Source organism: Macaca nemestrina, chromosome 1 (genome assembly GCF_043159975.1).
Source record: "Macaca nemestrina isolate mMacNem1 chromosome 1, mMacNem.hap1, whole genome shotgun sequence".
Lineage (NCBI taxonomy): Eukaryota > Metazoa > Chordata > Mammalia > Primates > Cercopithecidae > Macaca > Macaca nemestrina.
In genome coordinates this window covers 144,585,549-144,608,571 of record NC_092125.1, presented here as the reverse complement: position 1 = coordinate 144,608,571, position 23,023 = coordinate 144,585,549, and the positions used below count along the sequence as shown (strand labels likewise).

At 42.1% G+C, this 23,023-nt stretch overlaps 1 protein-coding gene across 5 annotated transcripts in view; it reads left to right on the top strand.

The window, feature by feature from the left end:
* Window positions 1-23,023, top strand: part of LOC105482812 (zinc finger CCHC-type and RNA-binding motif-containing protein 1) — a 111,775-nt gene that overhangs the window by 2,417 nt on the left and 86,335 nt on the right. The window contains exon 2 of one of the 5 annotated variants that reach the window (XR_011616020.1): window positions 20,698-21,081. The exons of 3 other annotated variants lie outside the window; for them this stretch is intronic. The gene's annotated coding sequence lies outside the window, so the exon portion shown is untranslated. Of the gene's footprint in view, window positions 1-2,078; window positions 8,166-20,697; window positions 21,082-23,023 lie in introns of those variants that run through there. One more of the 5 variants, XR_011616067.1, reaches the window with a different exon arrangement.

The following is a 23,023-nucleotide window of genomic DNA, read 5'->3' as shown; positions in this document are numbered from 1 at the left end:
CCGCAGATGGGGAGCTCAGACATGGCGGGGAGCTCAGACATGGCGGGCTGCAGGTCCCAAGCCCTGCCCCGCCGGGAGGCAGCTAAACCCGGTGAGATTTTGAGTGCAGCGCTGGCGGGTCGGCACTGCTTGGGGCCCGGGCGCAACCTCTGCAGCTGCTGGCCCGGGTGCTAAGCCCCTCACTGCCCTGGGCCTGTGGTGCCGGTGGCTGCTCCGTGTGGGGGATGCTGAGCCAGAGCCCGCGCCTGTGCGGGGGCCCGGGAACTCACACCTGACGGCGAGCGCATCCCCAGTTCCCATCCACGCGTCTTCTCCCTCCATACGTCCCCACAAGCAGAGGGAGGACGCTCAGGCCTCAGCCAGCCCAGAAAGGGGCTCCCACGGTGCCGTGGCGGGGTGAAGGGCTCCTCAAGCCCTGCCAGAGTGGACGCCGAGGCCGGAGGCCAAGGAGGCGCTGAGAGTGAGGGCTGCTAGCACATTGTCACCTCTCAGTATAATGTTAGTGTTTTGTGAGATTGTTATGTTTTAACAGGGGAACACCACAGCCAATTCCTAACAACACTGAAGTGTCAGTTCCGTTGGTGACACCAAGGGGTATTTTTATTTTTCTCATATTTACCAAATACGAATTGCATACATAGATGCTGAGGCAACTGGGAAGAATGAGGTAGAGAAAACATGTGTCTTAAACCTTACATTCTGGTAGGGAGAGACAAGCAATAGACAAGTAAGTATAAAAAATGATTTTAGAGGGTGACAAGTGCTATGAAAGAAAAAATGATGGGTGGAGATAGCTGTAAATTTAAATAGGATGGTCAGAAAGTCTTTTTTGAGGACGTGACATTAGAATTCAGAATTGAATGATAAGGAAGCAGACTTGCAAAAATGATTCTGGAAAGGGAAATAGGAGTTGAAAAGGCCCTGAATGTAGAAAAAGGCCCTATAAGTGAGTCCTTGAAATTACTAGCTAATTGGTCGGGCAGGGTGGCTCACGCCTGTAATCCCAGCACTTTGGGAGGCCAAGGCGGGTGGGTGGATCATCAGGTCAGGAGTTCGAGACCAGCCTGACCAACGTGGTGAAACCCCGGCTCTACTAAAAATGCAAAAAATTAGCCTGGCGTGATGGCGCGCGCCTGTAATCCCAGCTACGCAGGAGGCTGAGGCAGGAGAATCGCTTGCACCTGGGAGGCAGAGGTTGCAGTGAGCCGAGATTGTGCCACTGTACTTCAGCCTGGTCGACAGAGTGAGACTCTGTCTCAAAAAAAAAAAAAAAAAAAAGAAAGAAAGAAAAAGAAAAAGACATTACTAGCTAATAGGTATATTACCCTTATATCTTGTTTTCTGAATAAAAAAAATTACCCTTATACCCTAATATTACCCTTATATTACCCTTATACCCTTGTTTTCTGAATAAAAAATTACCCTTATTTTCTGAATAAAAAATTATGTAGATTAGGCCTTTTTCCTTGCCTCATCTAAAGAACTAAAAATATATTGAAATATAGCAGAGAGAAGGTGGTATAGCATAATGGATAAGTCAAATTGCCTGGTTCAAATTCCACCTCTGCAATTTTCTAGCTGTGTTACCTTGGGCAAGTTATTTCATTTCTCTGTGCTTCAATTTCCTCAATTGTAAAACGTAAATAATAGAACCTTACCCAGAGTGTTATTGTAAGGATTTAATGAATCAATCAAACAACCAAAACAAAACCAACAATACTTAGGAGAGTACTCAGTCCTTAATAAGTACTGTAACATTGGTCGTTACAAAAAAGGGAAAGAGAAACTTTAGGATGGGGCTGCTATTTATCCCCCACTATTTGATACTGTCTTCTATTTTTTAAAAAAACTTTTTTTGGGGTCACAATCCCTTTTTAAATCTGTAGTAATAGAGTCCCCAAGTTTCAGCAGTGTACCTGGGTGCATGATACAAAGAATGCATTTCCATCCTCTGTTATGGCTAGGTTGGCTGTATGACCAAATTGTGACCAATGGCATATAAATGGGAGCTGTATGTGCAGCTGCTATGAAATGTCTTAAAAGAGTGGTAGGCCCTTCTTGTTCTCTTGGTTTTGCAGTTTACCTGCCAGTTTGGGTGCTGGGTACAAGTCTAAGATGCCTGCAGCCCTCTTGGACCACCATATGGAATCTACAAGTTCAAGATGATCAGATGATCTAGTACAATAGAATGAGAGAGAACGATCCTGAGCCCTGACATCATGGAGCCACCACTCCAGCTCTGGACCAACTATCTATATTTGTGGTTAAAGAAATCAACTTCAATTTTGCTTAACTCTTTTACATTTGTTTCCTGAAGTGTAGTCACAGTTTGCCTGTAATTGTTTACTGACTACTATTCTAGTTTGATTCCCAAAGGCATTCTGCTTTACTTTTACATGAGTCTTCCAGGTGACAATAGAGGAGTGAGGGAGGAAAACAAGTTGGATGACAGTAGCAATGCCTCATTATCTGAAAATGCTGCTGAAGAGGTATCTGTGACTTCTAGGTACTAAGAGTCAAGGAGGCAGGACTACATTTTCCTTTATCTTATAACACTACAGTGGTACTAAGAAGGACCTGCTCTAGGAAACAAGACAACTAAGTGTGGGTTTGTAAGTTCCTAAAGACTTTTCCACCTTATAATCCTGCTCTAAAGAATTATGTTCAGTTTTCAGTCTCATGTAACTATTTTAAATGCAATATTTATGTGTGTGTATCAGAATATTAAACTAATGTTTCCTAGCCAGATAATAATAGCTATACAGACATTAGTTCAACTATTTCAAAAAGATAATAGAAATTGTACACTTAATCCATGGAAAGGCTGATCAGGGTAAATATGCATCTTATTTATCTGTTGTCTGTCTATCCACATACACGTTTGGCTGGATTGATAGCAACTTAACTGTTAGAATTTGTGATTTGAATCAGTCAGATAATCTTTACAGTCTTTGAAAAATTTTTAAAAGGGGAAAATGAATTTTGACTTTACAAATCAGTTTGGCGGCAGAATATACATTCCTCTCATCTGTACATGGCACATACCCTACGGTTGACCACATGCTCAACCATAACGCAATTCTCAACAAACTGAAAAAAAACTGAAATAATACCAGCCACACTCTAGGAGTATAGCACAATAAAAACAGAAATCAAAACCCAGAATATCTCTCAATACTATACAATTACATGGAAATTAAACAGTCTGCTCCTGGGTGACATTTGGGTAAACAATGAAATTAAGGTAGAAATCAAAAAAGTCTTTCAAACTAGTGAAAAAAAAGATACAACATATCAGAATCTCTGGAACACAGTTAAAGCAGGTGTAAGAAGAAAGTTATAGTGCTAAACACCTACATCAAGAAGTTAGAAAGATCTCAAACGAACAACCTAACATTACACCTACAGGAACTAGAAAAACAAGAGCACATCAACTCCAAAGCTAGCAACAGAAAAGATATGACCAAAATTAAGCTGACTGAATGAAACTGAGGTGCAAAATCCATACAAAGATCAATGAAACCAAAAGTTGTTTCTTTGGAAGAATAAATAAGATTGGAAGACTATTAGATAAATAAGGAAAAAGAAGATCCAAATAAACACGATCAGAAACGACAAATGTGACACTACCATTGACCTTACAGAAAAAAAAAAAAAAATACCCAGACACTATTATGAACTCCTCTATGCACACAAACTAGAAAACCTAGAAGAAATGGATAAATTCCCAGAAACATATAGCCTCTCAAGAATGAACCAGGAAGAAATTGAAATCCTGAACACACCAATAATGGGCTCCAAGTTGAATCAGTAATAAAATACCTACCAACAAGAAAAACCTGTGGACCAGATGGATTCACAGCCAAATTCTACCAGATGTATAAAGAAGAGCTGTCAATAATCCTACTGAAATTATTCCAGAAAAATCAAGCAGGAGGGACTCCTTACTAACACATGAGGTCAGCATCAGTCTGATATCAAAACCTGGCAGAGACACAGCAAAAAAAGAAAACTTCAGGCCAACATCCCTGATGACTACAGACACAAAAGTCCTCAGCAAAATACTAACAAATCAAATCCAGCAACACACCAAAAAGCTAATCCACCATAACCAAAAGGCTTTATTTCTGGGGTGCAAGGTTGGTTCAAAATATTCAAATTACACATCAAAACTACAATGAGATATCATCTCGCCCCAGTTAAAATGGCTTAGATTCAAAAGACAGGCAATAACAAATCCTAGCAAGGATGTGGAGAAAAGGGAAGCCTCATACACTGTTGGTAGGAATGTAAATTAGTACAGCTACTATGGAGAATAGTTTGGAGGTTCCTGAAAAACAAAACAAAACAAAAACCTAAAAACAGAGCTACCATATCATCCAGGAATCCCACTAGTGGGTATATACCCCAAAGAAAGGAAATCAGTATATCAAAGGGATGTCTTCACCCCCATGTTTACTGCAGAAGTGTTCACAATGCTGGGCCAAAGTTAGTGCTACATGCTTCATGCCAGTTAGATCCCTAGAGCAATGTTAGGAATATTGATCAACACCAGCTTCTCTAGGTCTTTAAAGAGGGGATACTGATTAAATCCTTTGTGGGGAGTAGAGGGAGAAGATTCTATTATAAATAGCACAAGAATATACATAATTATCAAACTCGTGAAATAATATGATGTTTAATAATTAAATGGTAAACTTTCAGGGAGAAGTGTTAGGAATGGAGTTGGGATAATAAAGTGTATGTAAGATGTTCATTCATTTAAAAAAAATTATTTATTGTATATATATGTGCCTGGCAACCTTTCTAGACTTTACTGATGCCGTGAGGAACAAAAAGACAAAGACCCTGCCCGCTGGACCTTATTTTCTAGTAGGGAGGGGAGACAGGCAGTAAGTTTAAACAAACTCATCAGTAAAATAAGGTAGTGATAAAATATTGTGAGAAAAATAAAAATTCTGGTCACTAGGTGGTGCTCATGGCTTTCTTAATTTCTTTCACTTATCCAGTACATTCAACTGGAGGGATGCTGACTGCCTGATGCTCTATTAAAGTTGTGTTTGGGGCCAGGTGCAGTGGCTCATAACTGTAATCCCAGCATTTTGGGAAGCCGAAGTGGGAGGCTGGCTTGAGCCCAGGAGTTCAAGATCAGCCTGGGCAACATGGCCAAGGCTCGTATCTATTATTATTTTAAGGTTGTGTTTGGGTCAAAGTAATAAGTTCTTTCTTTTGCTGTCTCCCTTCTCCCAATTTTTATTTGTTTAAATTTGTTTTTTATTTTTTAGAGACAGGGTCTCATTGCTGTGTTGCCCAGGCTGGCGTGCAGTGGTGGGATCATAGCTCATGGCAGCCTCGAACTCCTAGGCTCAAACAATCCTCCTGCCTCAGCCTTCCAAAGTGCCGAGATTACGCGCATGCACCACCATGCTCAGCCTCCTTAGAGATTTTCAAGGACATTTTTTTTTTTTAAGAGGCAAGTCTTGCTCTGTTGTCCAGGCTGGTCTCGACTTCCTGGCCTTATGCAATCCTTCCTCCTTAGCTTCTCGAGTATCTGGAACTACAGGCACACACTACCATGCCTGACTGGATTTCTCTTTCTTTCTTTCTATTCCTTCCTTCCTCCTTTCTTTCCCTTCCCTTCCCTCCCCTCCCCTCCCCTCCCTTCCCTCCCCTCCCCTCCCCTCCCTTCCCTTTCCTTCCTTTCCCTCTTTCTTTCTTTTCTCGAATTGACTGATAAGGTGAAATAGGACTAAGACACACTAAAGAGCTGTGTGAACTATCTTGGTATAGGGGGATTAGATTAACTCCCTAAATCATAGATATGCTCTCCCGTCAATTTCCTGGGTATTTAACTTTCTTTCATTTATTTAATATATGTATTCAGCATAGACTTTTAGCTCTTTAAGAGAGAAACACAACCACGTTTCCTAGTCCTTGGCGGAGTATCTTATAGATAACAAATATCTTCAATGAATAAATTCCTCTAGCCTAAGCAATTGTTGTTTTCTATGTAGTCTTAACTAACTTCCTAAAAGGACTGTTTTAGAGTTAGACTGGGGGGGAAATCTATATAATAAGACATGGGAGAACATTAAAGTTAGTCTTTGTTAAGGCTAATTCTAGAAAAAAGGTCTTGAACCTTCTTTTCTACTGTGAGTAGAAGGAACATTATAAGAACTACAGGGTGATGGAATCTAAGCAGATACAGGAATTGTGATCCATCCTGACAGTCTCTTGGTCTTTTAGTATATTTTAGTAGTATAGTTTAGTAGTTTTTAGTATACAGATCCTGTTGATGCTTTGTTAGATTTATATCTATTTATTTCCTTTTTTTTGTAGGTGTTGTAAATAGTATCATTTTTAAAACTTTGGTTTCCAGTTGTTCTTTGCTTATATACAGAAACTGTTGAAGGTTGATTTTATGTGCTGACCTTGTATCTTTTGACTGTATTAAATTCATTTATTAGTTCTAAGAGTTTCACTGTAGATTACCTGGGATTTTCTACATAGGCAATCATGTTGCCTGCAAATAAGGACAGTTTTATTTGATGCTTTCTGATCTATATGCCTTTTATATCCTTTTCTTGCCAAGTTGTACTAACACTTCCAATTGTACTAACACTTCCAGTGTAATGTTGAGTGGGAGTGGTGAGAGTGAACATTCTTGCATTGTTCCTAGATCTGAGGGGCAAAAGATTCAGCCTTTTATCAAGTATGATGTTAGCTGTAGAGTTTTTGCAGATGCCCTTTATCAGTTTGAAGAATTTCATTTCCTCTCCTATTTGCTGAGTTTTCATATGAATGTCATATTTTATCAAGCTTCTCCTTTATCTATTTATATAATCATGTGATTTTTTTTCCCTTCTTTAGACATTTAGTGTGGTGAATTACACTAGTTGATTTTTGAATTACTTTACATCCGCAGGATGAATCCCACTGGATTGGTGTGCATTATTTTTGTATATTGCTGGATTTGATTTGCTAATAGTTTGTCGAGGATTTTTGCATCTATGTTTATGAGGGATAATGGTCTGTAGTTTTTTTGTACTGTCTTTGTTTAATTTTGTTATCAGGATAATGCTGTGCTCATATAATGAATTGGGAAATGTTCCCTTTTGTATTTTTTGAAAGAAGTTATTAAGAATTGGTATTATTGGCTGGGCGCGGTGGCTCAAGCCTGTAATCTCAGCACTTTGGGAGGCTGAGATGGGTGGATCACGAGGTCAGGAGATCGAGACCATCCTGGCTAACACGGTGAAACCCCGTCTTTACTAAAAAATACAAAAAAACTAGCCGGGCAAGGTGGCGGGCGCCTGTAGTCCTAGCTACTTGGGAGGCTGAGGCAGGAGAATGACGTAAACCCAGGAGGCCGAGCTTGCAATGAGCTGAGATCCAGCCACTGCACTCCAGCCTGGGCTACAGAGCGAGACTCCGTCTCAAAGGCTGGGCGCGGTGGCCCAAGCCTGTAATCCCAGCACTTTGGGAGGCCAAGACGGGTGGATCACGAGGTCAGGAGATCGAGACCATCCTGGCTAACACGGTGAAACCCCGTCTCTACTAAAAAAATACAAAAAAAAAAAAAAAAAAACTCGCCAGGCGAGGTGGCGGGCGCCTGTAGTCCCAGCTACTAGGGAGGCTGAGGCAGGAGAATGGCGTAAGCCCGTGAGGCGGAGCTTGCAGTGAGCTGAGATCCAGCCACTGCCCTCCAGCCTGGGCGACAGAGCGAGACTCTGTCTCAAAAAAAAAAAAAAAGAAAAAAAAAAGAATTGGTATTATTTAAAAAAATGCTTAGTAGGATTTGCCAGTCAAGAGGAACCATCTGGATGTGGAGATTTGTTTTTCAGATTCTTAACTTTTTTACTCCATTTCAGTTGCTTTAGAAATTATATGAGAGTTCAGGTTATCTATTTTAACTTGGGTGAGTTTTAGTTGCCTGTTTGTGCTTTTTTCAGAAATTAGTCCATTTGTGTGAGTTGTAGAAGTTACATACATAGAGTTGTCAGAATGTTGAAATGTTGATTTTCAGTTTTACTATTTAATGCATCAAAGATTAAAAGTATTTCTTAAATCTTTATGTTTTTAAAAAATTTTTTGGTAGAATCACTTTATTTGGCTTAGTTGATTCTTGAGCCTGGTCATTTATAAGACTGATTGGACAGGTTTCACTGAGGGATTTCTTATATATATATATATATATATATATATATATATATATATATATATATTTTTTTTTTTTTTTGTCAGGATCTCAGTATTTGATGTCTCCTTCCCTATAGATCAGAGGAGCTTGTATTTCCTTTCACTAAACTCAGAGAAGGAAAACTAGCAACTTACTACTCAAACAAGAGAAGAAATACTTCTGTAAACTGAAAATATTTTTTGGCGTAGAGACACATACCATACAGGCCAGCAATTGTAGGCCTTAAGCTGTGGTAGCTTCAGCACACAGGCAGGAAATGAATAAGGGAAACTTGAAGCACCTTGTCATATAGATAGAGAAAGCTACAGGGTCATTCCAAAAGGACTCCAGAGCCAACTTAATCAGGCTCCCAATGGTCAATATTCCTGGTTGTAGATCCAGGAACGATGCAAGAAAAGCACAGCATTGCATTGCCATTTTCTTGTCATTGTTGCACTCAATGACACTCTCAGACCTACTATGTCAGAAAGTCAGAGGAAGGGTAGGGGCCAGGGAATCTTTATACTTAATAAGGTGATTTTAATGCCTATCAGGATTGAGGAGCACTGGTGAAAGCAACATGCCTCCTTGGAGAGAGAGCTTTATTTGATTCCTGGAGATATTAAAGAAAAGCCCTAAATCAGAAGTCAGATGATATGGAATCGGGTAGGGACATCATGCTACCAAACTAAGGAGGAAGTAACTTAATTTTGCTGAGTTTCAATTTTCTTATTTTAAATGGTTGATAAAGAAACTATTATTTGGTTTTGAAGGCAGAGTGAAATTTTTCTACTGTGAAGTTTCTTCAATGATAAAAAATGTATTTTATTTAATCCTTTGTAGCAATACAGCTTGAAAAAGAAAAGATAAAGTATGTATTAGTCTGTTTTCATGCTGCTGAGAAAGATATAGCTGAGACTGGGAAGAAAAAGAGGTTTAATTGGACTTACAGTTCCACACGGCTGGGGAGGCCTCAGAATCATGGCAGGAAGTGAAAGACTCTTCTTACATGGTGGCAGCAAGAGAAAATGAGGAAGATGCAAAAGCAGAAACCCCTGATAAACCCATCAGATCTCGTGAGACATAGTCACTGCCATGAGAACAGTATGGAGGAAACCGCCCCTATGATTGAAATTATCTCCCACTGCATCCCTCCAACAACACGTGGGAATTATGGGAGTACAATTAAAGATAAGATTTGGGTGGGAACACAGCCAAACCATATCAAAGCCTATCTACAAAAACATACCATCTATATGTTGTGGTCTTTACTGGTCCCCTAATAAAGTTTCAGTTCAGGTGAAGAAATACTGCTTGGCAGCACCATGCTCAACTGTGAAGAGGCATTTCCATTTGATGGGAGAGGAGGGAGTTCATGATAAAAAAAAAAAGGCCCCAAAGCAATCAGGAAAGAGTTATTAATGTGGATTGAATGGCATAACTGGTTTCCTGCTTTTTTCTCATCATGTGATATTTATTTATTTTTTCCATAAGTTACTGGGGTACAGGTGGTGTTTGGTTACATGAGTAATTTCTTCAGTGGTGATTTGTGAGACTTTGGTGCAACCATCACCTGAGCAGTATACACTGCACCATATTTGTGGTCTTTTATCCCTCGCCCCCCTCCCACTCTTCCCCCCCAAGTCCCCAAAGTCCATTGTATCATTCTTATTCCTTTGCATCTTCATAGCTTAGCTCCCACATATTAGTGAGAACATACGATGTTCGGTTTTCCTTTCCTGGGTTACTTCACTTAGAATAATAGTCTCCAATCTCCTCCAGGTTACTGTAAATGCTGTTAATTCATTCCTCTTTATGGCTGCATAGTATTCCATTGTATATATGTACCACAGTTTCTTTACCCAGTCATTGATTGATGAGCATTTGGGTTGATTCCATGATTTTGCAATTGTGAATTGTGCTGCTATAAACATGCATGTGCAAGTGTCTTTTTCCAATAATGACTTCTTTTCCTCTGGGTAGATACCCAGTAGTGGGATTGCTGGATCAAATTGCTGGTAGTTCAATTCTTAGTTCTTTAAGAAATCTCCACATTGTTTCCCATAGTTGCTGTACTAGTTTACATTCCCACCAGCAGTGCAGAAGCATTCCTGTTCACTGCATCCATGCCTACATCTACTGTTTTATGATTTTTTGATTATGGCCATTCTTGTAGGAGTAAGATGGTATTGCATTGTGGTTTTGATTCGCATTTCCCTGATCATTAGTTATGCTGAGCATTTTTCCATATGATTATTGGCCATTTGTATGTCTTCTTTTGAGAATTGTCTATTCATGTCCTTAGCCCACTTTTTGATGGGTTTCTTTGTTTTTTTCTTACTGATTTGTTTGAGTTCATTGTGGATTCTGGATATTAGTCCTTTGTCAGATGTATAGATTGTGAAGATTTTCTCCCACTCTGTGGGTTGTCTGTTTACTCTGCTGCTGGACAACCTGCTGGATCTGGAGGGGTAGAAGTCAGCGGCGGGTCTGCAACGGCGGTGATCAGCAGCGGTGGACGGCGAGCGATAGCTCAGCTCAAGCTGGAACAAACATGGACCAGAAGAATGTGCAGTTGCAAGATTTAATTGAGTGAAAACAGAGCTCCCATACAGTGGGAGGGGACCCAAAGGGGGTTGCTGCTCCCTGCTTGAATGCCTGGGTTTATATCCTGATCATTGTCCCTCCCCCTGTGCTCTCAGGCGATATATGATTTGACTATTTCTTTACCTCCTGCTTTAGCCTAATTTGTATGTTAGTGAGCCCTTTTTACTACCTCATTGGTCAGGTGTGAGCTGAGTTACAAGCCCCATGTTTAAAGGTGGGTGTGGTCACCTTTCCCAGCTAGGCTTAGGAATTCTTAGTTGACCTAGGAAATCCAGCTAGTCCTATATCTCAATATTAAAAAGATAATCCACCATGATCAAGTAGGTTTCATACCAAGGATGCACAGATGATATAACATATGCAAGTCAGTAAATGTGATACATCACATAAACAGAATTAAAAACAAAAATCACATGATCATCTCAATAGATGCAGAAAAAGCATTCAACAAAATCAAGCATCCCTTTATGATTAAAACTCTCAGCAAAATCGGCGTACAAGGAACATCCAGTGAGGCGCCCATTGCCGCTCCTGGTTGAGCCTGGTTGGACTCGGCATTGTTCCTGTATGGCTAAGGGCCCAGGGTTCGTCCTATTTGAGCTGAACACTAGTTGCTGGGTTCCACGGTTCTCTTCCATGACCCACGGCTTCTAATAGAGCTATAACACTCACCACATGGCCCAAGGTTCCATTCCTTGGAATCTGTGAGGCTAAGAACCCCAGGTCAGAGAACAAAAGGTCTGCTGCCATCTTGGGAGTGGCCCACCCCATCTTGGGAGCTCTAAGAACAAAGACCCGCCCGTAACAATATGTTGTTGGATTTGGTTAGCTAGTATTTTGTTAAGGATTTTAGCGTCTATGTTCATCCAGGATGTCGGTCTGTAGTTTTCTTTTTTGGTTGTGTCCTTTCCTCGTTTTGATATTAGGATGATGCTGGCTTTATAGAATGAATTAGGAAGGGTTCCTTCTTTCTCTAGCTTGTGGAGTAGTGTTGAAAGGATTGGTACCAATTCTTTGAATATCTGGTAGAATTCTGCTGTGAATCCTTCTAGTCCTGGACCTTTTTTGTTGGTAATTTTTAAATTACTACTTCAGTCTCGCTGCTTGTTATTCGTCTGTTCAGGGTATCTTATTCTTCCTGATTTAAGCTAGGTGGGTTGTATTTTTCCAGGAATTTATCCATCTCTTCTAGGTTTTCTAGTTTATGTGCGTACAGGTGTTTATAGTAGCCTTGAATGATTTTTTGTATTTCAGTGGTGTCAGTTTTAATACCTCCTGTTTTGTTTCTTACTGAAGTTATTTGGATTTTCTCTCTTCTTTTCTTAGCTAATCTTGCTAATGGTCTATCAATGTTATTTATCTTTTCAAAGGACCAGGTTTTTGTTTCATTTATCTTTGTAATTTTTTTTTTTCAATTTCATTTATTTCTCTGATCTTGGTTACTTCCTTTCTTCTGCTGGGTTTGGGTTTGGGTTTGGTTTGTTCTTGTTTCTCTAGTTCTTTGGGGTGTGACCTTAGATTGTGTGTTTGTGCTCTTTCAGACTTTCTGATGTAGGTGTTTAGGGCTATGAACTTTCTTCTTAGCACTGCCTTTGCTGTATCCCAGAGGTGTTGATAGGTTGTGTCATTATTGTCATTCAGTTTGAAGAATTTTTTAATTTCCATCTTGATTTTGTTTTTGACCCAATGCTCTTTCAGGAGCAAGTTATTTAATTTCCATGTATTTGCATGGTTTTGAAGGTTCCCTTTGGAGTTGATTTCCAGTTTTATTGCACTGTGGTCTGAGAGTATGCTTGATATAATTTTAATTTTTTAAAATTTATTGAGGCTCATTTTATGGCCTATCATGTGGTCCATTTTGGAGAAAGCTCCATGGGCTGTTGAATAGAATGTGTATTTTGAGGTTGTTGGAAGAAATTTTCTGTATGTATCTGTTAAGTCCATTTGTTCCAAAGTACAGTTAATCCATTATTTATTTGTTGTTTTTATATCTTGATGACCTGTCTAGTGCTGTCAGTGGAGTATTGAAGTTCTCCACTATTATTGTATTACTGTCTGTCTCATTTCTTAGGTCTATTAGTAATTATTTTATAAATTTGGAGCTCCAGTGTTAGGTGCATATATGTTTAGGATTGTGATATTTTCCTGTTGGACAAGGCCTTTTATCATTATATAATGTCCCTCTTTGTCTCTTTTAACCACTGTTGCTTTAAAGTTTGTTTTGCTTGATATAAGAATAGCTACCTCTGCTCGCTTTTGGTGTCCATTTGCATGAAATGCCTTTTCCCACACCTTTAACTTTATGTGAGTCCTTATGTGTTAGGCGAGTCTCCTGAAGACAGTGGATAGTTGATTGGTGAATTCTTATCCTTTCTGCAGTTCTGTATCTTTTAAGTGGAGCATTTAGGTGATTTACATTCAATGTTAGTATTGAAATGTGAGGTAATCGTTGTGTTCATTATGCTCATTGTTGCCTGTGTACTTTGTTTTTTGTTTTGTTTTGTTTTTTGCTTTTGCTTTTTACCTTGTATTTTTGTTTTGGAGGTCCTATGTGATTTATGCTTTAAAGAGGTTCTGTTTTGATGTGTTTCCAGAATTTGTTTCACAATTTAACTTCCTTTTAGCAGTTCTTACAGTGGTGGCTTGGTAATGGTGAATTCTCTCAGCATTTTTTTTTGGTCTAAAAATGACTCTTTCTTTCCTTCACATATGATGCTTAGTTTTGCTGGATACAATATTCTTGGCTGATAATTGTTTTGTTTGAAGAGGCTGAAGATAGGGCCCCAATGCTTTCTGGCTTGTAGGGTTTCTGCTGAGAAATCTGCTGTTAATCTGATAGGTTTTCCTTTATAGGTTACCTGGTGCTTCTGTTTCACCAGGTAAGATTTTTTTCCTTTGTCTTAACTTTGAATTCTTAAGATTTTCTTCCTTCGTCTTAACTTTGGATAACCTGATGACAATGTGCCTAGGTAAAGATTTTTTTGTGATGAATTTCCCAGGTGTTTTTTGTGCTTCTTGTATTTGCACGTCTAGGTCTCTAGCTAGGTTGGGGAAGTTTTCCTCGATTATTCCCCCAAATATGTTTTCCAAGCTTTTAGAATTCTCTTCTTGCCCAGGAACACCCATTATTCTTAGGTTTGGTCATTTAACATAATCCCAGGCTTCTTGGAGGATTTGTTCATATTTTCTTATTCTTTTTTCTTTGTCTTTTTTGGATTGGGTTAATTCAAAGACCTTGTCTTTGAGCTCTGAATTTCTTTCTTCTACTTGTTCAATTCTATTGCTGAGACTTTCCAGGGCATTTTGCACATCTAAAAGTGTTTCCAAAGTTTCCTGAATTGTGGATTGTTTTTCTCTAAGTTGTCTATTTTATTGAATATTTATCCCTTCACTTCTTGAATCATTTTTTGGATTTCCTTGCATTGGGCTTCACCTTTCTCTGGTCCCTCCCTGATTAGCTTAGTAACTAACCTCCTGAATTCTTTTTCAGATAAATCGGAATTTCTTCTTGGTTTGGATCCATTGCTGGTGAACCAGGATGATTTTTGGGGGGTGTTGAAGGGCCTTGTTTTATCATATTACCAGAGCTGGTTTTTTGGTTCCTTCTCATTTGGGTAGGCTCTGTCAGAGGGAAGGTCTAAGGCTGAAGGCTGTTGTTCAGATTCTTTTGTCCCATGGGGTGTTCCCTTGATGTAGTACTCTCCCCCTTTTCCTATGGGTATGGCTCCTGTGAGCCAAACTGCAGTGATTGTTGTCTCTCTTCTGAGTCTAGCCAGCCAGTGTGTCTACCCAGCTCCAGGCTGGTACTGGGAGTTGTCTGTACAGAGTCCTGTGATGTGGACCATCTATGGGTCTCTCAGCCATGGATACTAAGGGAGGAAACCACCCCTCATATTGTCTTATGCCCAATTTCTGCCTCCAAAGAAAGAAGAAGTAAAAATTAAAAGGCAGAAATGAAATCCACAAGCAGACAGCCCGGCGCCACACCCTGGGTCTTGTAGTTAAAGATCGACCCCTGACCTAAGGTTATGTTATCTATAGACTACAGACATTTTATGGTAAAGCACTGTGAAGGTCCCTGTCCTGTTCTGTTCCATTCTAATTAGCTGTGCATGCAGCCCCCAGTCATGTGCCCCCTGCTTGCTCAATTGATCACGACCCTCTCACATGGACCCTCTTCGAGTTGTGAGCCCTTAAAAAGGGACAGGAATTGCTCACTTGGGGAGCCCAGTTGTTGGAGATGTGAGTCTTGCTGAAGCTCCCAGCTGAATAAAGCCCTTCCTTCTTTAACGCAGTGTCTGAGGAGTTTTGTCTGTGGCTTGTCCTGCTACATTTCTTGGTTCCCTGACCGGGAAGTGAGGTGATTGGTGGATGGTCAAGGCAGCTCCTTAGGTGGCTTAAGCCTGCCCTATGGAACATCCCAGCGGGGGACTCTGACCAGCCTGAGCGATGCGGATCCTGAGAGCACTCCTGGGTAGGCATTTGCCCCTGTGGGATGCCTCGCCAGAGCAGTGTGTAGCAGGCCACCATGGAGGATCAATGCAGTGGCTGAACACCAGGAAGGAACTGGTACTTGGAGTCTGGACTTCTGAAACTTGGTAAGACTAGTCTTGAGAACTTGCCTACTCCATATGAGTGGAAGCGTGGCCTGATCGCCCATAGCGTGCCTTTATTGGCACTTTGGTTTTGGTTTTGACTTGGTTTAAATTGCTTGACAGGACTGGTCTTGGGAACTTGCCTACTCCATTTCAGTGGAAGCGTGGCCTGATCACCCACGGTGCGTCTGTACTGGCACTTTGGTTTTGGTTTTTGACTTGACTTGGATTGCTTGATACTGTGGTTTTGGTTTTGACCTGGCTTAGATTTCTTGATATTCTGATTTTAGTTTTTGATTCTGGTTTGGCATGAACTGTAAAAGTGTGTGTGTGCCCTTTTTACCCATTCTTTGTTTTGTGTTGTGTGTGTGGTGTGAGCATGGTGTTTTGTCTCGAGGAAACATGGGTCAGGCACAAAGTAAGCCCACCCCACTAGGAACTATGTTGAAAAATTTCAAAAAGGGATTTAAGGGAGACTGTGGAGTCATCATGACACTGGGAAAACTTAGAACTTTGTGTGAGATAGACTGGCCAGCATTAGAGGTGGGTTGGCCATCAGAAGGAAGCCTGGACAGGTCCCTTGTCGTGAAGGCACGGCACAGGGTAACCTGTTAGTCAGGGTACCCAGATCAGTTCCCATATATAGATTCTTTGTTACAGCTAGTTTTGAACCCCTCACAGTGGTTAAGAGGACAGGCAGAAGCAGTACTAGTAGCAAAGGGACAGTTAGTTAAGGAAGGTCCTTGCTCCACCTGCCGAGGGAAGTCAGCACCAAAAAGTCCTGTCCGACCCAACACCAGAAGAATCATGGCAGGAACTGGTACCAGCAATACCCCCTCTTTATCAGGAGGTAGGGCTCCCCACCCCTGAGCCCACAGCACCTCCACCTCCACCAGATGACCACACCCCTAGACCACCCAGAGTAGACAAGAGAGGAAGTGAAGCTGCGGGAGAAACTCCTCCCTTGGCAGCTCACTTGCAGCCCAAAACTGGAATCCAAATGCCCCTGAGAGAGCAGCGATATACTGGGGTAGCATGCCTTTCAACCTTTCACCTCTGCTGACCTCCTCACTTGGAAAAATAATACTCCATCTTACACTGAAAAGCCTCAAGCTTTAGTTGACTTGCTCCAAACTATTATACAGACTCATAATCCTACTTGGGCTGATTGCCACCAGCTGCTCATGTATCTCTTTAATACAGATGAAAGGCGAAGAGTGCTCCAGGCGGCAACTAAGTGACTAGAGGAGCACGTCCCAGCTGATTACCAAAACTCCCAAGAATATATAAGAATTCAACTGCCAGGAACAGACCCCCAATGGGACCCGAACGAGGGACCAGACATGGAGAGGCTAAGACGGTACCGTGAGGCATTAATAGAAGGTCTAAAGAAAGGGGCTCAAAAGGCTACAAATGTAAATAAGGTCTCTGAGGTCATCCGAGGAAAAGAGGAGGGTCCAGCGCAATTCTATGAAAGACTGTGTGAGGCTTACGGTATGTAAACTCCTTTTGATCCAGATAGCTGTGAAAATCAGCGTATGATTAACATGGCCTTAGTTAGTCAAAGCGCAGATGATATCAGAAGAATATTGCAGAAACAGGCTGGGTTTGTGGATATGAATACCTCACAGTTACTGGAAATAGCCAATCAAGTGTTTGTGAATAGAGATGAAACAAGCCACAGAGAAAGCCGTAAGGAAGGTGAATGCCAGGCTAGGTGAAACGCTAACTTACTGGCCGTGGCCATTAAAGGGAATTCCACCAAAAGGAAAGGGAAAGAGGGGTTCAGGGAAGAATACCTAGTTTAATCGCGCATGCTTGCAATGTAACCAATGCGCCTATTGTAAGGAAATAGGACATTGAAAAGATAAGTGTCCCCAACTGAAGGAAAAGCAAGATGGTTTGGAACAAAATACCTCAGATAAAGACGAGGGAGCTTTGTTAAATCTGGCTGAAGGGTTACTGGACTGAAGGGGACCAGGCTCAAATGCCCCCAAGGAGCCCACGGTCAGGATTACAACTGGGGGCAAGGACATTAAGTTTTTGGTCGATACTGGTGCTGAACATTCAGTAGTGACCACCCCGGTCGCCCCCTTATCCAGGAAACCCATTGATATAATTGGAGCAACAGGAGTTTCCAGTAAGCAGGCTTTCTGTATACCACGGGCCTGCTCGGTGGGGGGACATGAGATAGTTCACCAGTTCTTGTACATGCCTGGTTGTTCCTTGCCCTTGCTGGGAAGAGACTTGCTTAGCAAGCTGAGAGCCACCATCTCCTTTACAAAACAGGGCTCTTTACAGCTAAAGTTACCGGGAACAGAGTTATCATCGCCCTTACGGTCCCCCGGGAAAAAAGATGGAGACTTTGTCTAACCAAGCCAGGCCAAGAGATAAAACCAGCTCTGGCTAAGTGATGGCCCCGAGTATGGGCAGAGGATAACCCTCCGGGACTGGCGGTCAACCAAGCCCCCGTACTCATAGAAGTTAAGCCTGGGACCCAACCAATTAGACAAAAGCAGTATCCAGTTCCCAGAGAAGCTCTCGAAGGAATCCAGGTTCATCTCAGGTGCTTGAAAGCCTATGGAATTATAGTTCCTTGCCAGTCTCCGTGGAACACCCCCCTCCTGCCTGTCCCTAAGCCAGGGACCAAGGACTACCAGCCAGTACAGGACTTGCGCTTGGTCAACCAAGCTACAGTGACTCTGCACCCAACAGTTCCTAACCCTTACACATTGTTAGGGCTGCTGCCAGCTGAGGACAGCTGGTTTACCTGTCTGGAGTTAAAAGATGCCTTCTTTAGCATCAGAATAGCTCCTGAGAGCCAGAAGCTGTTTGCCTTTCAGTGGGAAGATCGGGAGTCAGGTGCCACTACTCAGTACACTTGGACCTGGCTTCCCCAAGGGTTCAAGAACTCCCCTATTATCTTTGGGGAGGCCCTGGCTCGAGACCTGCAAAAGTTTCCTGCTAAAGACCTAGGCTGCGTCTTGCTCCTGTACGTGGACGACCTTCTGCTGGGACACTCCATGGCAGTTAGGTGCGCAAAAGGGACTGATGCCCTGCTTCAGCACCTGGAGGACTGTGGGTATAAGATGTCCAAGAAGAAAGCTCAGATCTGCAGACAACAGGTACGCTACCTGGGATGCACTATTCAGAAAGGGGAGTGCAGCCTGGGGTCAGAAAGAAAGCAGGTCATCTGCAGCCTACCGGAACCTAAAACCAGAAGGCAAGTAAGGGAATTCCTAGGAGCTGTGGGGTTTTGCAGATTATGGATTCCAAACTTTGCAGTACTAGCCAAACCTTTGTACGGGGTTACAAAGTAGGGTGACCGGGAGCCTTTTGAATGGGGGTCTCTACAACAGCAAGCCTTTTATAAGTTAAAGGAAAAAGTTTTGTTGGCCCCAGCCCTAGGACTACCCAATTTGACAAAGCCCTTTACACTCTTTGTGTCAGAAAGAGAAAAAATGGCAGTTGGAGTTTTAACCCAGACTGTGGGGCCCTGGCCAAGGCTAGTGGCCTATCTCTCAAAACAACTAGATGGGGTTTCCAAAGGCTGGCCACCATGTCTAAGGGCCCTGCCAGCAACAGCCCTGTTAGCACAAGAAGCAGATAAACTAACCCTTGGGCAAAACTTGAATATAAAGGCTCCCCATGCTGTGGTAACTTTGATGAATACCAAAGGACATCATTGGCTAACAAATGCTACATTAACCAAGTACCAAAGCTTGCTATGTGAAAATTCCCACATAACTGTTGAAGTCTGTAACACCCTAAACCCCACCAGCCTGCTCCCAGTATCAGAGAGCCCAGTTGAGCATAACTGTGTTGAGGTGTTGGACTCAATTCATTCTAGCAGACCTGACATTCAGGACCAGTCATGAACATCAGTAGGCTGGGAGTTATACGTGGACGGGAGCAGCTTCATTAACCCACAAGGAGAAAGATGGGCAGGATATGAGGTGGTAACTTTGGATACTGTCATTGAAGCCAAACCGTTGCCACAGGGCATTTCAGCCCAGAAGGCTGAGCTCATTGCTTTAACTCGGGCTCTAGAACTCAGTGAAGGTAAGATGGTAAACATCTACACTGAGTCTCGATATGCCTTTCTAACCCTCCAAGTGCATGGAGCATTATATAAGGAAAAGGGTCTGTTAAACTCTGGGGGAAAGGACATAAAACATCAACAAGAAATTCTACGATTATTAGAGGCAGTGTGGAAACCTCAGGCGGTGGCAGTCATGCACTGCAGGGGACACCAGCAAGCCTCCATCTCAGTGGACTTAGGAGACTCTCGAGCTGATTCAGAAACTCGAAAAGCAGCATCTACCCCTTACCAGGCATCAGTAGTAGCCCCCTTACTCCCTCAAACACCTGACCTGGTACCTACCTATTCTAAGGAAGAAAAAGACTTCTTCCAAGCAGAAGGGGGGCAAGTAATAAAAGGAGGATGGATCAGACTGCCAGATGGGAGGATAGCTGTGCCATAGTTGCTGGGAGCCACAGTAGTATTGGCCATGCACGAAACCACTCACCTAGGTCAAGAGTCACTTGAAAAATTGTTAGGTCGGTACTTCTACATCTCGCACTTGCCAGCCCTTGCCGAAGCAGTAGCACAACAGTGTGTTACTTGCCGACAGTACAATGCGAGGCAAGGCCCCAGTGTTCCACCCAGCATACAAGCTTATGGAGCGGCTCCTTTCGAGGATCTTCAGGTGGATTTCACAGAAATGCCAAAATGTGAAGGTAACAAGTATTTGCCGGTTCTTGTGTGTACTTACTCTGGGTGGGTGGCGGCTTATCCAACACGAACTGAAAAGGCCTATGAGGTAACCCGTGTGCTTCTCTGAGATCTTATTCCTAGGTTTGGACTGCCCTTACGAATCAGCTCAGATAACAGGCCGGCATTTGTGACTGAGTTAGTACAGAAGACAGCAAAAGCATTAGGAATCACTTGGAAGCTACATGCCACCTACCGACCTCAAAGTTCAGGAAAGGTGGAGCAAATGAATCGGACTGTCAAAAATAGTTTAGGGAAAATATGTCAGGAAACAGGATTAAAGTGGATAAAGGCCCTTCTTATAGTATTGTTTAAAATTAGATGCACTCCTTCTAAGAAAACAGGCTACTCCCCTTATGAAATACTGTATCATAGGCCTCCTTCTATACTATGGGGGCTTCCAGGCACTCCCCGAGAGTTAGGTGAAATTGAATTACAGCGACAGCTACAGGCTTTAGGAAAAATTGCACAAACAATCTCAACTTGGGTAAATGAGAGATGTCCCATCAGCTTATTCTCCCCAGTTCACCCTTTCTCTCCAGGTGATCGTGTGTGGATCAAGGACTGGAATGTAGCCCCTTTGCAGCCACGGTGGAAACGACCTTAGACCATCATCCTGACCACCCCCACGGCTGTAAAGGTAGAAGGAATCCCAACCTGGATCCACCACAGCCATGTGAAACCTGCAGCCGATGAAACCTGGGAGGCAAAACTGAGCCCGGACAACCCCTGCAAAGTGACTCTGAGGAGGACGACAAGCCCTGCTCCAGTCACACCCAGAAGCTGACTGGTCTACGCATGGCTGAAACATGAGGAGAATCATCGTAGGACTCATTTTCCTTATAATTTGGACTCGTATAGTGAAAACTTCCACTGATTTTCCCCGCGTGGAAGACTGCTCTCAGTGTATACATGAGGTTACCAAGGTAGGACAACTAGTTAAAACAATCTTTCTGTTCTATAGTTACTATGAATGCCTAGGAACTTTAAAAGGAATATGTTTATATAATGACACTCAGTACAAGGTATGTATGTTATGACCCCTCTGAGCCTCCCATGTCCACAGTTTTTGAAGTAAGATTAAGGACTGAAGACTGGTGGGGACTCATAAATGATGCAAGTAAAGTATTAGCCAGAACAGAAGAAAAAGGGGTGCCCAAACGATAATCTTGAAATTTGATGCCTGTGCCATTATTAATAGCAATAAGTTAGGAAAGGGATGTGGCTCTTTTAGTTGGGAGAAAGGCTATATGACCGAAAATAGGTACATTTGTCATGAATTAGGACTGTGTGGAAATGAATGTGGATACTAGTCTTGTGTCATTTGGGCCACTTGGATAAAAAATGAAAAGGATCCAGTTCACCTTCAGAAAGGAAAAAATGGCCCTTCCTGTACTAAGGGACAATGTAACCCCTTAGAGCTAGTAATAAACAATCCCCTTGATCCTCGCTGGAAAAAAGGGGAGCGTGTGACCTTAGGAATCGATGGGGCCGGACTATATCTTGGTTTGAGGATAAGTTTACAAATGCTCTCCGGAACCAGTGTTTCAAACTTTCTATGATGAACTAAATGTACCAGTACTAGAAATTCCAGGAAAAACAAGAAATGTGTTTTTGCAATTAGCCAAGCATGTAGCCCAGTCTCTCAATATCACTTCATGTTATATATGTGGAGGAACTGTAATGGGAGATCAATGGCCATGGGAAGCTCGAGAATTAGTACCTACAGACCCAGTTCCTGATGAATTCCAGCTGAAAAGAATCAACCTGATAATTTCTGGGTCCTAAAAGCCTCAATTATTGGACAATATTGCATAGCTAGAGAAGAAAAAGAATTCACTCATCCCGTAGGACGACTTAGTTGTCTGAGACAGAAACTGTATAATGGTACCACAAAAACAGTCACTTGGTGGAGTTCAAATCAAACAGAGAGGAATCCATTTAGCAAATTTCCAAAGTTGCAAACTGTGTGGACCCACCTAGAGTCCCACCGGGAATGGACAGCACCCACTGGATTATACTGGATATGTAGGCATAGAGCTTATGCCAGATTACTTGACTAGTGGGCAGGTAGTTGTGTTATTGGCACTATTAAACCATCTTTCTTCCTACTGCCCATAAAAACAGGTGAACTCCTGGGCTTCCCTGTCTATGCGTCCCGTGAAAAGAGAAGCATAGCTATAGGAAAGTGGAAAGATGGTGAATAGCTCCCTGAGAGAATCATACAATATTATGGCCCTGCTACTTGGGCACAAGACAGCTCATGGGGATACCGGACCCCCATTTATATGATCAACCAAATCATATGGTTAAAAGTTGTCTTACAAGTAATCACTAATAAAACTGGCAAAGCCTTCACTGTTCTGGCCCTGCAAGAAACTCAGATGAGAAATAATACCTATCAAAATAGACTGGCTCTCAGCTACTTGCTAGCAGCTGAAGGAAGGGTCTGTGGGAAATTTAACCTTACTAATTGCTGTCTACAAATAGATGATCAAGGGCAAGTAGTTGAAGACATAGTTAGAGATATGACAAAACTGGCACATGTGCCCATGCAAGTGTGGCATGGATTTGATCCTGGGGACATGTTTGGAAAATGGTTCCCAGCACTAGGAGGATTTAAAACTCTTTTAATAGGAGTTATAATAATAATAGGAACCTACCTACTGCTCCCTTGTTTGATACCTGCACTTCTTCAAATGATAAAAAGCTTCATCACTACCTTAGTTCACCAAAATGCTTCAGCACAAGTATACTATATGAATCACTATCGATCTGTCTTGCAAGAAGACATGGGTAGTGAAAATGAAAGTGACAACTCCCACTAATAAAATGAGTGAGAGTCTCAAAAGGGGGAAATATGGGAGG